This window comes from Oncorhynchus mykiss, chromosome 18, assembly GCF_057628025.1.
Source record: "Oncorhynchus mykiss isolate SJ-2025 chromosome 18, ASM5762802v1, whole genome shotgun sequence".
NCBI lineage: Eukaryota > Metazoa > Chordata > Actinopteri > Salmoniformes > Salmonidae > Oncorhynchus > Oncorhynchus mykiss.
In genome coordinates, this window is record NC_143039.1 from 67,883,615 (window position 1) to 67,896,211 (window position 12,597).

At 44.9% G+C, this 12,597-nt stretch overlaps 1 protein-coding gene and 1 pseudogene across 1 annotated transcript in view; one reads left to right on the top strand and one right to left on the bottom strand.

Moving 5' to 3' along the window:
- The window catches only part of LOC149975629 (uncharacterized), a 5,745-nt pseudogene extending 2,901 nt beyond the window's left edge, over positions 1 to 2,844 (top strand).
- The window catches only part of LOC110496644 (HEPACAM family member 2), a 53,169-nt gene extending 40,944 nt beyond the window's left edge, over positions 1 to 12,225 (bottom strand). Inside the window, exon 1 of the mRNA XM_036953421.2 lies at positions 12,110 to 12,225. The gene's annotated coding sequence lies outside the window, so the exon portion shown is untranslated. The remainder of the gene's footprint in view (positions 1 to 12,109) is intronic.
- Positions 12,226 to 12,597: the final 372 nt, after the last annotated feature.

The following is a 12,597-nucleotide window of genomic DNA, read 5'->3' on the forward strand; positions in this document are numbered from 1 at the left end:
TGTATCCAAATCCGGCTTTAAACTTCTTCACAACAGTATCTCGGACCTGCCTGGTGTGTTCCTTGTTCTTCATGATGCTCTCTGCGCTTTTAACGGACCTCTGAGACTATCACAGTGCAGGTGCATTTATACGGAGACTTGATTACACACAGGTGGATTGTATTTATCATCATTAGTCATTTAGGTCAACATTGGATCATTCAGAGATCCTCACTGAACTTCTGGAGAGAGTTTGCTGCACTGAAAGTAAAGGGGCTGAATAATTTTGCACGCCCAATTTTTCAGTTTTTGATTTGTTAAAAAAGTTTGAAATATCCAATAAATGTCGTTCCACTTCATGATTGTGTCCCACTTGTTGTTGATTCTTCACAAAAAAATACAGTTTTATATCTTTATGTTTCAAGCCTTAAATGTGGCAAAAGGTCGCAAAGTTCAAGGGGGCCGAATACTTTCGCAAGGCACTGTATGTAATTGTTGCACATCATTCTGCATCACAGTACAATACAATGTAGTCCTTCAACATTAGGTCTATGCTCCTCAGTGAACCAAAAAATAGGTATAGTGCTGTGAAGTACATGTAATACAGTTTTGATGTATGACAGTATGACAGTATAGTGTGTAAAAAAAGAACCTAACCAACGACATCATATACTCGCATTTTCTACAGAACTGCCAGACGACCTCCTGAGGGTGGAAGGCAACGTCTGTTCACCCATCAACTGGCCATTGTCAACCTAGTGTTGGCAAACAACACCATCCGCCTACATCAACTACGAGAGCAAATCATTGCAGATCACACAACATTCCATAGTATCAACCGTGTCAGTATGTCGACACTCTGCTGCATCTTGCGTCAACACCAACTTATGAGGAAGCAGCTGTACAGGGTTCCATTTGAGAGGAACAGTGTTAGAGTCAAAGACCTTCACTATGACTATGTGCAAGTAAGTGTTGTTGTACTATACTGTAATACAGTAATGGCAGTAGATTGTGTTCTATTGGCACTGCATAGATACATTCAGACGAAGCAGTATGTGACCTAGGCAGGTGCCCCTATTCTATAGCTTGTAGTTTCGACAGTATGTGACCTAGGCAGGTGCCCCATTCTGTAGCTAGTAGTTTTGACAGCATGTGACCTAGGCAGGTGCCCCTATTCTGTAGCTTGTAGTTTTGACAGCATGTGACCTAGGCAGGTGCCCCATTCTGTAGCTTGTAGTTTTGACAGTATGTGACCTAGGCAGGTGCCCCATTCTATAGCTTGTAGTTTTGACAGTATGTGACCTAGGCAGGTGCCCCCATTCTATAGCTTGTAGTTTTGACAGTATGTGACCTAGGCAGGTGCCCCTATTCTATAGCTTATAGTTTTGACAGTATGTGACCTAGGCAGGTGCCCCCATTCTGTAGCTTGTAGTTTTGACTGAACGTGTCTGACCCAACCCATCCCCCACCCCCACCCCCATCCTTGTGTCAAAATGTAGACATTGTGGTCCTGTGTTTTGAGTTACACCATATTCACGGTACAGTGTAAACATTTTCTGTTACAGAGAGTCCTGGAGTTTGATGTAGCTGCACAGCCTCATGAGTTAATGTTCATTGATGAAGCTGGATTCAATCTAGCTAAAACCAGGCGTTGGGGCCGAAATGTTACAGGACAAAGAGCCGTTGTGAATGTCTCTGGGCTGCGAGGGGGAAATGTCACAGAGCCGTTGTGAATGTCTCTGGGCTGCGAGGGGGAAATATCACAGAGCCGTTGTGAATGTCTCTGGGCTGCGAGGGGGAAATATCACAGAGCCGTTGTGAATGTCTCTGGGCTGCGAGGGGGAAATATCACAGAGCCGTTGTGAATGTCTCTGGGCTGCGAGGGGGAAATATCACAGAGCCGTTGTGAATGTCTCTGGGCTGCGAGGGGGAAATGTTACAGAGCCGTTGTGAATGTCTCTGGGCTGCGAGGGGGAAATGTTACAGAGCCGTTGTGAATGTCTCTGGGCTGCGAGGGGGAAATGTTACAGAACAAAGAGCCGTTGTGAATGTCTCTGGGCTGCGACCTTCAGAGATCCTCTTCAGAGACCTCCCGGTCGCGGCCGGTTACGACAGAGCCTGGGCGCGAACCCAGGGACTCTGATGGCACAGCTGGCGCTGCAGTACAGCGCCCTTAACCACTGCGCCACCCGGGAGGCCGCGAGGGAGAAATGTTACAGGACAAAAAGACGTTGTGAATGTCTCTGGGCTGCGAGGGGGAAATGTTACAGAGCCGTTGTGAATGTCTCTGGGCTGCAAGGGGGAAATATCACCTTGAGCACCGCCACTAGTCTGCAAGGAGTTCTCCATCACCACGCCACCCTCGGTCCCTACAATACTGCACACATTATCATATTTCTGGATGCACTACATAATGCAGTTGTTCAGAACGGACCAGAGCAACACAGGTTTGTTCTCATCTGGGATAATGTTAGTTTCCACCGGGCTGCTCTGGTCAGGGACTGGTTCACCAACCACAATAACTTCTCAGTTGTATACTTACCCCCTTACTCCCCATTTCTCAATCCGATTGAGGAATTATTTTCGGCTTGTCGTTGGAAAGTGTATGACTGCCAACCACATGCCCGCCTGCCTCTTCTGAAAGCAATGGAAGAGGCATGCGGAGACATTGAGGTGGGGTCAGAAGGCGATATTTTTCCTGTTGCCTACCCAGGGATGACATTGCTTGTGATGTGGATGAGGTGATGTGGCCAGACCCTAACAGAAGGCGGGATCCATAAACCATCCACCCCATCCCTTACAATCCCTTGCAATCTTTTTTTTTTTTTTTACCATTGCACTGTAATTTTACTGTAATTATTTTTGTTTCCGTGAGTTTACAGTAACATTTGTTGTTGAGTACTGTAATTCTTTGTGTTTTTTTTGCTCTAAAAACCTGCAATGGCAAAAAAAATAAGCTGTATACATTTTTTTCTGAAGCATTTCTATTTTTGTGTTCATTGAAATGGTACCTGTGTGTATCATTCTGTTGCAAAAATGCCATTTTGAAAAATGATTGTTAGGTTTTGATTGCAGAGTTTCATTTTGACAGGGGTGAAATGTTTATCGCCATATGTTGTGTCTTATTTGGCTTATTCCGCAACAAGTGTGTAAGAAATCGCGAAAGACTGGACTGTTCCAACCTCATCAGTCATGCTTGGATGCCCTCAAATCCAGTTTTTTAAATAAACCCATTTGACATATAGCGTATGTAAAGATTTTACGGCATCATTCAGCTAGGAAATCATGATTGTTTGATGAGAAGGTATGCTAATTGAAGACCATGACTACTAAGGAAAACCCCTCTGCACTTACTGTATAATAGGCCAAGGTATCCAATATCTTTATGGGGTCCTTACCAGTTGTGAGTCAGTCTCATGGTGACAGCTGTGCTTCTTTACAATAAAGTCTCCAATCACTGCTGGACTTCCCCTTCAGTTGTCATACTGTGTGTGTGTGTGTGTGAGTGTGTGTGTGTGAGTGTGTGTGTGTGTGTGTGTGTGTGTGTGTATGTGTGTGTGTGTGTGTGTGTCTCTGCTTGTGTGTGGGTGTATTTGTGTCTCTGCTTGTGTGTGGGTGTGAAAGCTGATCTGAGGGGCAGCAGTTCTGGAGTACAGGGCTTGTGTGTAGACGAGTGGTCCTGTGTGTGGGTGTGTGTGTGGTCTGGGAGTCGGCTATCATTCTCCCCTGGATGGTTGAACAGCAGCTGCTGCCCACCCAAACCTCTCTTGGGGCAGTGGATCACACCGTTTAGGTGACAGTGTCCCCTATGTAGTGCACTACTTTTCAAAAGTCTAAAATAGTGCACTATATAGCAAAATAGGGAGCCATGTGGGACACATAAAGGGTTAAACACCTAAGGTGTCCCGTGGACATCTACACCACAATAGATAACCCATTCATACTTAGTTGCTCACCTGTTACTTAGGGCCAGATTTAATCACATCTGCCAAAGCACTGCAGTGTCTTTGTGTACTAAATATGTCTGATTTCTGGAACGTTCTACCTGAGAGGAGAGTTTACCCAAAACTATTATCAAACTCCCTTTAGTTGCAGTCTGCCCAAGGATCTCGACAACCCTACAGGCAATAACATGACTTAACACATTCAAGCAAACATTTCCAATAATAGTACTTGTTTGAAATAGAAGCCTTACAACAATAGAAGAGTTGTATTTTCAAACAGTCAAACATTTCATGGACCTCAAACAGACATGGCTACATGGAGTAAGCCCCATAATTAGTACAGCAGTCTCTCAAAATGTCTGCTTGTGTAACGCTCGTCGTTGGGAGATAGAGAGGAGGACCAAGGTGCAGCGTGGTGGGGATTCATATTCTCTCTTAATGAAAACGAATACTCGAACAAAAACAACAAAACTAACGACACCTGCCTCTGATTGAGAACCATAACAGGCCAAACGCAAACACATAGAAAACGGAACATAGACCACCCACCCAACTCACACCCTGACCATACTAAAACAAAGACATAACAAAAGAACTAAGGTCAGAACGTGACAGATTGCAGTTGTTTTAAAGCTGGAATCCTTAACGGGGAAACAGCCACTTCCTCTGACATCATTGCACAACCGATAGAAGAGAACAATATGTGCTGCAGGTCCCCCATTTGTACCATGCTGAGCGACGCTCCTCAGCTCAGCAACAAAAACAATAACTGTGGTGGTGGGCGGCCATTAGCACAGTTTCCCCCTACTGCAGACTCCATCTTTTACCCATAAGAGTCTACGCCCTGTCTAAGCCGGGAGAGGGTGGGCTATACTAAGCTATATAGAATTGTTTAAGAAGGTCATAACAAGGATCTTTTTGCTATTTGATTTTAAACGTTAAGACCCCTTGAAGTATAAACAAATATATAGGGCCTCCCCAGTGGTGCATCGCAGTGCTAGAGGTATCACTACAGACCCAGGTTCAATCCCGGGCTGTATCACAACCGGCAGCGATTGGGATTTCCATAGGGTGGCGCACAATTGACCCAGCGACATCTGTGTTATATAAAAAAATATGTTTATTAAACATAAGTATTCAAACCCTTTGCAATGAGACTCAAAATTGAGCTCTGGTATATCCTGTTTCCATTGATCATCCTTGAGATGTTTACAGAACTTGATTGGAGTCCACCAGTGGTAAATTCAATTGATTGGACATGATTTGGATAGGCATACACCTGTCTATATGGTCCCACAGTTGACAGTGCATGTCAGGGCAAAAACCAAGCGATGAGGTTGAAAGATTTGTCCTTGGAGCTCTGAGACAGGATTGTGTCGGCACAGATTTGGGGAAGGGTAAAAAAAAATGTCTGCAGCATTTGAAGGTCCCGAAAAAAGCAGTGGCCTCCATCATTCTTAAATGGAAGAAATTTGGAACCACCAAGACTATTCCTAGAACTGTCCGCCCGGGTAAACTGAGCAATCGGGGGAGAAGGGCCTCGGTCAGGGAGGTGACCAAGAACCCGATGTCACTCCGACAGAGCTCCAGAGTTCCTCTGTGGAGATGCGAGAACCTTCCAGAAGGACAACCATCTCTGCAGCATTCCACCAATCAGTGATTTATGGTAGTGGCCAGATGGAAGCCACTCCTCAGTAAAAGGCACATGACAGCCTGCTTGGAGTTTGCCAAAAGGCACCTAAAGACTCTCAGTCCATGAGAAACAAGATGATCTGGTCTGATGAAACCAAGATTGAATAAACAAACATTGGCAGTAGAATGACCTTACTGAAGAGCTCAGTGACTTTCAACGTGGCACCGTCATAGGATGGCACCTTTCTAACAAGTCAGTTTGTCAAATTTCTGCCCTGCTAGAGCTTCCCCGATCAACTGTAAGTGCTGTTATTGTGAAGTGGAAACATCTAGGAGCAACAACGGCTCAGCTGTGAAGTAGTAGGCCACACAAGCTCACAGATCGGGACCGCCAAGAGCTGAAGAGCATAGTGTTTAAAAAATTGTCTTTCCTTGGTTGCAAAACTCACTACCAAGTTCCAAACAACTGCCTCTGGAAGCAACATCAGCACAAGAACGAACTGTTCGTTGGGAGTTTCATAAAATGGGTTTCCATGGCAGAGCAGCCGCACACAAGCCCAAGATCACCATGCGCAATGCCAAGCGTCGTCTGGAGTGGTGTAAAGCTTGTCGCCATTGGACTCTGGAGCAGAAACACATTCTCTGGAGTGATGAATCATACTTCACCATCTGGCAGTCCGACAGACGAATCTGGGTTTGGGGGATGCCAGGAGAACGCTACCTGTCCCGAAACATAATACCAACTGTAAAGTTTGGTGGAGGAGGAATAAAGGTCTGGGGCTGTTTTTCATGGTTCGGGCTAGGCCCCTTAGTTCCAGTGAAAGGATATCTTAACACTACAGCATACAATGACATTCTAGGCATGTCTGTGCTTCCAACTTTGTGGCAAAAGTTTCAGCATGACAATGCCCCCGTGCACAAAGTGAGGGCCATACAGAAATGGTTGGTTGAGATCGATGTGGAGGAACTTGACTGGCCTGCACAGAGCCCTGACCTCAACCCCATTGAACACCTTAGGGATGAATTGGAACGCCGACTGGGAGCTAGGCCAAATCGCCCAACATCAGTGCCCGACCTCACTAATGCTCTTGTGACTGAATGGATGCAAGTCCCCACAGCAATGTTCCAACAACTGGTGGAAAGTCTTCCCAGAAGAGGCTGTTATAGCAGCAAAGGGGGGACCAACTCCATATTGTCCACATACTTTGGTCATGTCGTTTACTTCCACACATTTTTTCAACTGGTTCCGGGGGACCTTTTGACAAGTATTGTGAGTCCTGTGGTTATTCTAGACCAAAACAACAGACATGTATGTGTTCAGTTTAACGTTCTGGGTGTAGTGGGTGAGAAGTCAGGCGCAGGAAGCAGAGAGTTCAGGGTAGTGCTAATTATTGCACAAAACGGCGAACATAAGCCAACCCCACGATAACACAGGGTGTACAATAAAACAAACGCCCCAAACACGGGGACTTAAACTGTCCAGCAAAACCCACGAAATGGGAAACACATAACCCACAGACATGCACACGAGTAACAGGCTGGCTAATAAAGCCCAACTAATCAGCAAATACACAACAGGTGTGACCAATAAACAGACAAGGAGGGGGAGGAAAGAATCAGTGGCAGCTAGTAGGCGGGTGACGACGACCGCCGAGCGCCACCCGAACGGGAAGGGTAGCCATACTTCGGTAGGAGTCGTGACATTCGAGAGAGTCTCACCTTTTCACAGGGGGTCATATTAGTGTGTATTGTTCAGACTCTACATACAGATGTTGGCAGATTGGCTGTACCAACCTCAGACGAGTCTCAAGATGCCTGTCACCTTTCACCGCAGATGCGGAAGTGTGACATCGGCAGATCAAAACAAATTATGTTGGTCGCATACACATATTTTGCAGATGTTATTGCAGATGTAGCTAAATGCTTGTGTTCCTAGCTCCAACAGTGCGGTAATATTTAACAATGCACAACAATACACAAACATTTTAAGTAAAAGAATGGAGTTAAGAAATATATAAATATTTGGAAGAACAATGTCGGAGTGGCATTGACTAAAATACAGTAGAATAGAATACAGTATATACATATGAAATGAGTAAAGCAGTATGTAAACATTATTAAAGTGACTAGTGTTCCATTATTAAAGTGACCAGTGATTCTATGTCTATGTACAGTGTCTTGGGCAGCAGCCTCTAAGGTGCAGGGTTGAGTAACCAGCTGGTAGCCGGCTAGGGATGGCTTTTTAAAAGTCTGATGGCCTTGAGATAGAAGCTGTTTTACAGTCTCTCAGTTCCAGCTTTAATGTACCTGTACTGACCTTGCCTTCTGGATGGGTTGATGTCCTTTATTATCGTTTTTGCCTTCCTGTGACATCGGGTGCTGTAGGTGTCCTGGAGGGCAGGCAGTGTTCCCCCGGTGAAACTTTGGGCAGACCGCACCACCCTCTGGAGAGCCCTGCGGTTGTGGGCAGTGCAGTGGCCTTATCAGGTGGTGATAGAGCCCGAGAGGATGCTCTCAATTGTGCATCTGTAAAGGTTTGTGAGGGTCTTAGGAGCAAAGCCGAATTTCTTCAGCCGCCTGAGGTTTAAGAGACGCTGTTGCGCCTTCTTCACCACACTGTCTGTGTGGGTGGACAATTTCAGATCATCTGTGATATGTACGCTGAGGAACTTGAAGCTTTTCACATTCTCCACTGCGGTCCTGACGATGTGGATAGGTGCGGGTTCTCTCTGCTGTTTCCTGAAGTCCATGTTCCTTTGTTTTGTTGACGTTGAGGGATAGGTTATTTTCCTGGCACTACTCCAACATGGCCCTCAAATCCTCCCTGCAGGCTGTCTCGTCATAGTTGGTAATCAGGTCTACAACTGTTGTGTAGGCCTGATTTTGTAGGCCTGATTACCAACAATGACGAGACAGCCTACAGGGAGGATTTGAGGGCCATGTTGGAGTAGTGCCAGGAAAATAACCTCTCCTTTGATGATTGAGTTGCAGGCATGCGTGGCCACCTAGTCATGGGTGAACAGGGAGTACAGGAGGGGGCTGAGCACGTACCCTTGTGGGGCTCCTGTGTTGAGGATCAGCAAAGTGGAGGTGTTGTTTCCTACCTTCACCACCTGTTGAACAGGGCAGGGTTCAGACCCAGGGCCCTGAGTTGAATGATGAGCTTGGAGGGTACTATGTTGTTGAAGCCTGAGCTATAGTCAATGAACAGCATTCTTACATAGGTATTCCTCTTGTCCAGATGGGAGGGAGCAGTGTCAAGTGCGATGGCGATTGCATTGTTTAAATGTCTTACTCACGTTGGCCAGGGAGTACGAGAGCCCACTGTCCTTGGGAACGGGCCGCATGGCTGGTTTTGTCTTTGTAACCTGTGATTGTCTGTTGACCCTGCAACATACGTCTGGTGTTTGAGGTTTTGAATTGTGACTCCACTTTGTCTCTCTACTGACGTTTTGCCTATTTGATTGCCTTATGGAGAAAATAACTACACTGTTTGTATTCAACCATATTCACAGCCACCTTGCCATGGATAAATGTGGTGGTTTGCGCTTTCAGTTTTGTGTGAATTCTGCCATCTATCCACGGTTTCTGATTTGGGTAGGTTTTAATAGTCACAGTGGGAACAACATCCGCTATACACTTCCTGATGAACTCAGTCACCGTGTCAGTGTATATGTCAATGTTATTCTCAGAGGCTTCCCAGAATATATCCCAGTCTGCGTGATCAAAACAATTATATTATTATTTTTTATTTATTTTTTATTGTATCCTCAATTTCGTGGTATCCAATAGCTACTATCTTGTCTCATCGCTACAACTCCCGTACGGGCTCGGGAGAGACAAAGGTTGAAGGTCATGCATTCTCCGATACACAACCCAACCAAGCTGCACTGCTTCTTAACACAGCGCGCATCCAACCCGGAAGCCAGCTGCACCAATGTGTCGGGGGAAACACCGTGCACCTGGCAACCTTGGGTTAACGTGGACTGCGCCCGGCCCGCCACAGGAGTCACTGGTGAGTGATGAGACAAGGATATCCCTACTGGCCAAGCCCTCCCTAACCCGGACGATGCTATGCCAATTGTGCATCGCGTCACGGACCTCCTGGTCGCGGCCAGTTACGACAGAGCCTGGGTTCTCTGGTGGCACAGCTGGTGCTGCAGTACAGCGCCCTTAACCATTGCGCCACCCGGGAGGCCCCTATATTATTATATTTGACCATAGGAAAAAAGAATGACATGGTACTGCGATATGATACTGCAATGCGGATTTGAGTGAATTGCGCCCTCAGACGTTCAGATACAGTACGTTTGGTTATTACCAAAGCGTGAAAGTAGACTAATACAGTGAGTGTATCAGTCAAAGAGAAGAGTGAAAGCTAGGGTGCTGGTACATGAGGGGGAGAACCACATGGCTTATAAATGCACTGAAATCTATCTAGTGCGACAACAAGATTATTTTTATTCAGTCAACTTCACAAGTCGTTGACCTGAGACCCAACCTTACAGTTGATCTCTAGATTATCTCAACAGAAGGCAGGAGCGATGATCATAGTTATACTGTAGGTCGTTGACCTGAGACCCAACCTTACAGTTGATCTCTAGTTTATCTCAACAGAAGGCAGGAGCGATGATCAAAACATAAGCAGTAGAGCTGGTGAGTTTTCCAACTAAGAGGTTGACGACTTTATCTCTCCAGCCAGGCTTATGATATCACTGTATCCATGCTAAGCCTCGGGTTAAAGAGACCAACTGTCTAATCACCACAACGTTCAGGCCGCTAGAAGGGTGTAAATTATGTCTTATCCATAACTACCTAACTCTCTTGCCAAGATTTGTCATAAGGTGACAGTGACGGTGACGGGGACGGTGACGGGGACTGTGACGGTGACGGGGACGGGGACGGTGACGGTGACGGGGACGGTGACGGTGACGGGGACAGTGACGGGGACGGGGACGGGGACGGTGACGGGGACGTTGACGGTGACAGTGACGGTGACGGGGACGGGGACGGTGACGGTGACGGTGACGGTGACGGTGACGGGGACGGTGACGGGGTTGGTGACGGTGACGGGGACGGTGACGGGGACGGGGACGGGAACAATATACTTGTTTTTTCATAGTATATCTCATTGAGGGTCAAAATCCAAAAGGGTGTGTCTGGTTAACAAACTACATTCCATTATTTCTGTGAAAACTATACTTTCATTACAGATTCTGTGGTATAGTGTACATGTTGGCACAAAGGTATTCACTGTGACTAATGTTGTGTTTGAACTGTCGTGTGGGACTATTTAAATGATTAACATGGCGGTAGAGCAGGCTTCTTCCTCTTGAGGGGACAACAGAGAAGTTATTGAGGACTAAACTCAAGGAGCATTTAAATCACCTACTTTGTTTATCAGCTTGTGTTCCACCATTACTGTTGTTCTACACCTCTGTGTTATTACACCTTGACCTGTATTTTATAACACACAGTGGTGGAAAAAGTATCCAATTGTTATACTTGAGTAAAAGTAAAGATTGTCGGGAAAATGTATGGAGTAAAAAGCACATAATTTTCTTTAGGAATGTAATGAAATAAAAGTCCAAGTCAAAAATATAATTAGTAAAGTAAAGTAAAGTACAGATACCCCCAAAAACGACTTAAGTTGTACTTAAAGTATTTGTACTTAAGTAGTTTACACCACTGATAACACATTTACCTCTTGAGTTATAACACATTTACCTCTCAGTTATAACACCTTGACCTCTGAGTTATAACACATTTACCTCTGAGTTATAACACCTTGACATCTGATTTGACACATTGACCTCTGTTATAACACATTTACCTCTGAGTCATTACACATTTACCTCTGTGTTATAGAGTCTTTACCTCTCTGTTATAACACATTTACCTCTGAATTATACCACCTTTACCTCTGAATTCTAATACATTTACCTCTGACTTATAAGACCATTACCTCTGAATTCTAACTTTATTTCCGAGTTATAACACATTTACCTCTGATTTATAACACATTTACCTCTGAGTTACAACACAATTACCTCTGAGTTACAACACAATTACTTCTGCGTTATAACACATCTACCTCTGCGTTATAACACATTTACCTCTGAGTTATAGAATCTTTACCTCTGAGTTATAATACCTTGACCTCTGAGTTATAACACCTTGACCTCTGATTTGACACCTTGACCTCTGATTTGACACCTTGACCTCTGCGTTATAACACATTTACCTCTGAGTTACAACACAATTACCTCTGAGTTACAACACATTTACCTCTGAGTTATAACACCTTGACCTATGTGTTATAGCACCTTCACCTCTGTGTTATGCATGAATCTATAGTAATAGAATAACCACATTAACATTAACATTCATAGACTTATAGATAGGAGATTCCCAAGCGTATGTGCCCTGTGTTTACAACAATGTTTTTGAGTAATGATTTTTGAGAATAATGTGAGAAAGTTATTCATGTTTCAACGTTACAATCGCAATGAGCATGGTAATGTGTGTGTGCATGTGTGTCTGTACTTACTTACCACACACAACAGAGGAACTTCATTGGTTTGTTTTTCAGCCCAAGAAGGAGCATGCATTCTAATGTATTACATCTGGGGGATGGCTCTCTCAGCGTTCATGTGAAGCAGACAATGATGATGCTACAATAGAAATGTCCACGTTTATAGTTATTGGTTCAGAATGCGTTGCCTGTATTGTGTGCTTTCTTTGTAATGCTAATGATGCATTTTGGATTGGCTAGGGTGGGTGGGATTGGCTACTTCAGACATCATTTTGCCCTCCAATCCCCCCACCCCCACCCTTCACGTTGTTGTTTTTGTATTTTTCAGTGTGCTATTCAAATAATTATGAACACGTACCACGCTGCACCTTGGTCCTCTCCTTCTTCCACCAACGACAACCGTTACATGACAATCAAAAGTCTTACATTCTTTTTCACACTTCATCAAAATGATAGCAGTACACAAGATAACTTTCTGAGGAAATGTTTGTTGGAACTTTCGTCTCC